A 5,180-nucleotide genomic window follows, 5' to 3' on the forward strand; every position below is an offset into this window, starting at 1 on the left:
ATATAACAGTATTGGAAGTATGGCCATTTTCACTATATTAATCCTTCCTACCCAGGATCAGGGGATGTCTGTCCATTTTCTGATATCATCTTCAATCTCTCTTTTCAGAATGCCATAGCTTTCAGAGAAGAGGTCTTTGATTTCTTTCATTAGGATGATTCCTAGGTATTTCAGTTTTTTGGATGCTATTGTGAAAGGAATTATTTGCCCTATTTCTCTCTCAGTGAGTCTGTTATTCGTGTAGAGGAAAGCTATTGATTTTTGTGTGTTGACCTTGTAACCAGCTGCTTGACTGAATTTGGTTATTAAGTCTAGAAGACTTTTGGTGGACTTCTTGGGGTCTTCTATATAGAGTATCATGTCATCTGCAAATAATGACAATTTGACTTCTTCATTTCCTATCTTTATTCCTTTTATTTCTTTCTCTTGTCTAATTGCTGTGGCTAATGTTTCCAGAACTATATTGAACAAGAGTGGTGACAGTGGACATCCTTGTCTTGTTCCTGATTTTAGTGTGAAGGATTTCAGTTTTGGACCATTTAGTATGATATTGGCTGTTGGTTTTTCATAGATGGCTTTTACCAGTTTGAGGTAGAGACCATCTATTCCAACTATTTGTAGGGTTTTTATCATAAATGCATGTTGGATTGTGTCAAATACTTTTTCTGGATCTATGGAGATAATCATATGGTTTTGTCCTTGGTTCTATTGATATAGTGTATTACATTGATTGATTTGAATATGTTGAACCATCCTTGCATCCTTGGGTTGAATCCCACTTGATCAGGGTATATGATCTTCTTGATGATCTTCTGCATTCTATTAGCCAGTTTCTTATTAAGGATTTTTGTGTCTATGTTCATTAGTGAGATTGGCCTATAGTTGTCTTTTTTGGTTGGGTCTTTCTCTGCTTTGGGGATCAAGGTGATGCTTGCTTCCAGGAATGAATTTGGGAGGATTGCTTCCCTTTCAATTTCATTGAAGAGTTTAAACAGTAGTGGCAGTAGTTCCTCACTAAATGTCTTGTAGAATTCAGCAGTGAAGCCATCAGGGCCTGGGCTTTTCTTAGTTGATAAGTTTTTTATTACATTTTCAATTTCATTGGTTGATATTGACTTTAGAATTTTTAGGTCTTCTTCATTCAACTTTGGTAATTCATACCTATCCAGGAATCTGTCCATTTCTTCTGTGTTGTCCATCTTATTGGTGTATAGGTTCTGGAGGTAGGTATTGATGATCCTCTGGATTTCTGCTGGGTGTGTTGTAATTTCACCCTTTTCATTCCTAATTGCATGGATTTGGACCTTTTCTTTCCTTTTTCTGATCAGGTTGGCTAAGGGTTTGTCAATTTTGTTGATTCTTTCAAAGAACCAACTCTTGGGTTCATTGATTTTTTTGTATTGTTCTCTAAGTCTCCATTGCATTGATTTCTCCTCTGATCTTTATAATTTCCTCCCTTGTATGAGCTCTGGGGTTGTCCTGCTCTTCTTTTTCTAGAAGCTTGAGGTGCAGCATCAGGTTGTTTCATTGGGCTCATTCTGTTTTCCTAATATAAGTATTCACTGCTATGAATTTCCCTCTTAAGACTGCTTTTGTTGTGTCCCATAGATTCCTATATGTTACATTGTCATTGTCATTTAATTGAAGGAACTGATTTATTCTTTAATTTCCTCTGTGACCCATTGGTTATTCAGAAGTGTGTTGTTCAATTTCCATGTGTTTATGAAATTTTTTGAGTTTCTTTTACTATGGATCTCCAATTTCATTGCACTATGGTCTGATAATATACAGGGGATAACTTCAGTTCCTTTGCACTTACTTAAACATGTTCTATGCATGAGTATGTGGTCTATTTTGGAGAATGACCCATGTGAAGCCGAGAAGAATGTGTATTCTGATTTTGTGGGGTGGAACACTCTGTTAAGTTCATTTTTTCAAGAGTTTGATTGAGTTCTAGTATTTTCTTACTTATTTTTTGCCTAGTTGATCTATCTATTTGTGACAGTGGGGTATTGAGGTACCCCACTATTGTATTAGTGCATATATGATTTTTCATGTCCATTAGTATTTGTTTTATATAGTTGGGTGCACTAGTGTTTGGTGCATAGATACTTATGATTGTCATCTCTTCCTGTTGGATTGTTCCCTTTACAAGGGTGTAGTGTCCTTCCTTGTCTCTCTTAATCAGTGTTGGTTTGAAATCTACTTGATCTGCAAAGAGAATAGCTACTCCGGATTTTTTTCAGGTTTCCCTCTCATGGAGTATTGTTTTCCACCCTTTAACTTTCAGTCTATGAGTTTCCTTTTGAATTAAGTGTTTTTCTTGTATGCAGCATATTGTTGGATTTTGCTTCTTGACCCATTCTGCCAGTCTATTTCTTTTGATTGGTGAATTGAGACCATTATCATTGATGGTTATAACTGAAACATATTGACTTATCATTGCCATGACTTTTTCTTTTTGTTGAGTTCTCCCCCTTTACATTTAATTTCTTGTTGCACCCGATGGGTTCATTCTGCTTTGCTTCCTGTGGTTGTGATCCTCAATGTCTGTTCCTAGGATATTGTGTAAAATTCTTTGGAGTGCTGGTTTGGTATTTACAAAGTTCCTAAGGTGCTCTTTGTCATGAAAGTATCATATTTCTCCATCCATTTTGAAAGATAGTTTTGCAGGGTACATCAATCTGGGTTGGAGGCTGTTTTCCTTTAGGGCTTGGAATATGTCACTCCAAGCTCTTCTTGCCTTGATGGTTTGTGTTGAGAAGTCTGCAGTGATTCTGATGGGCTTTCCTTTCCATGGGATTTGTTTCTTTTCTCTAACTGCTTGGAGAACTTTGTTCTTCTGTTGGGTTTCTGGAATCCTAACTATTATATGCCTATCTGTAGAGTTTTTTTTATCAAGGCTAGTTGGAGTCCTATATGCCTCCCTTATCTGTATGTCAAGTTATTTTCCCCTGCTTGAGAAGTTTTCTGCCATTACTTCTCTAAACAGTTTTTTATGTCATCTGCACTCTCTCCTGTTTCTTCTTTGACTCCAATCAGTCTTATGTTATTTTTCTTTGTATTGTCTAGCAGCTGCTGGATTGATTTCTCATGGTCCCTTACAATTTTGAAGCAATTTTTCTTTTCCTGGTCACTAATTGCAATCTTATCTTCTATATCTGAAATTCTGTCCTCACATTGTGTCATTCTACTGTGTAGACTTTCAGTGGAGTTTTTCATCTCCTGGAAATCTATTTGCATCTGTTTTATGGATTCTATTTGTTTCCTATGTTCGTATTCCATCATATTCCTCAGCTCCTCTCTAGATTTATTAATCATGTCTTGCACTAGGGGCGCAATTTCTTCTGTTATCTGAGAAATTATTTCTGATTTCATTTTTTCCAGATCCCCTTTTGTTGCCAGTTCAGTGGGTCCAGGTTGTTGCGTATCAGAGTGTTCCATCTCATTTCCCTTTGGGGTTGCTGTAGGTGATCTGGAAGTCTGGTTTTGAGACTTATTTACTTGTCTTCTCATTTCAGACCCGGGGGGGGGGGGGGTATGGTACTGTTGGTGCCCGCGTGGCTCACCTCCTCTGAGCTGGAAGATATGGGACAGGGGCTCTGAAGCCCCTTCCTCTGGGCTAGGAGCAGTGGGATGGAAAACCCTTTCCTCTGGGCTGGGAGTGGTGGGACAGATGGTGTCCAGGAAGCCCCTTCCTCTGGGTTGGGAGCGGCAGGCCGGATGGTGGCCCAGAATGCCCTTCCCCTGAGCCACAAGCAGCGGGACAGTCAAATTTGGGTAATTTTGTGAAATGTCAACAGACTTCATTTAGCCAGTGCTATCATGAAAACATTCCTGAATCTTTTGTGATGATATATATCAGGACAATCTTTCCTATCACATTACAGGAACACAATTCACAAACAGAAGAAAAGCATAGTGTGATATCTCCTTAATCTAATTCAAGCATTGTCTACATGTGCCGCAGCAGGCACCCAGAGCTCTCTCTGATGGCAAAGAGCCAGATTGCTACAGCCAAGGTTTGACAAATTATCAACATGCATACAACAGCAAAGATCACATTATTTGTGCAAAAGCACACCAAATGTAAACTTTTACCTTTCAATAGCATCGCTGAAATCTCTGTTATTGTGTTTTTCTTTTAAAATGCAAGATGTTAATGTATGAGTTGTCTTTTAAAAGCTCAGTATTCAGGTTTAATTTCAGTGTTGGTACTTTGCAATAAGTGATTTATGGGTTGCAGTTTGGGTACCTGGTCTCTAAAAGGTTGGCCATCACAGCAATAGACTATTTTTCAGCCATAAAAAGTATAGATGCACTGATTCATACTCTGACATAAATGAACCTTGAAAACATAATCCTAATTGAAAGAAGCCAGTTACAAAAAATATTGCACAATTCCACTTATATTCCATTTTATTCTAAAACAGGCAAATCTATAGAGCTAAGAGGTAGATTAAACATTTACAGAGTTTGGAGAGAAGGAGCGATAAAACAAGTTTCCTTTTAGAACTGATAAAATTGTTTTGAAGTGAGATCATGACTGTGTTCTATGAATTTGTAAATGTACTAAAATTACTAAATTTCACAGTCCAGAATTATATCTCAATGAAAAAAGGATCGACAGAACAAGTATCCCCCAACATTAGTGGTCAAGGAGATACTGAGCTATAGTTTCTTCTTCTTAGCTGCACTTACCTCAGGGTACAGGGTTACCAGCAGAAACATTACTTGTTTTACCCCCAAATTTTTACTATTAATGTTACACTTTCCTCCTTACCTTAGACTGATAGAGTAGTTTGGGGAAAGGAGGGTTGGTGTTATAGATTGGATATTATCTGTCTGCACATGTAAAAGCCTGGTCCCTATGGTAGAGGTGTTGGGAGGTGCTGCAAACCTTTAACATGTGGGACTTTATGAGGGGTCCTTAGGTCATTAGAGGGATGCTCTCAAAAGATATTGTGGGGTCCCAGTCTCTTCCCCTTGTCTTCTTCATGGCTCAATGATTGTCACCAGTTTTATCTAACACATGCTCCAAACTTCGTGTGCCAACCTGGCCAAAGGCTAAAACAAATGGGACCACACCCTCTTGGACTTGGACCTCCAGAAACATGAACCCAAAGAAACATCCAAATACTTCATAAGGAGCCTGTGTCAAGTATTCCATTATAGCGACT

The sequence above is a fragment of the Heterocephalus glaber genome, unplaced genomic scaffold (genome assembly GCF_053883595.1).
Source record: "Heterocephalus glaber isolate CG9 unplaced genomic scaffold, H.glaber_assembly_v1.0 deba00000331, whole genome shotgun sequence".
NCBI lineage: Eukaryota > Metazoa > Chordata > Mammalia > Rodentia > Bathyergidae > Heterocephalus > Heterocephalus glaber.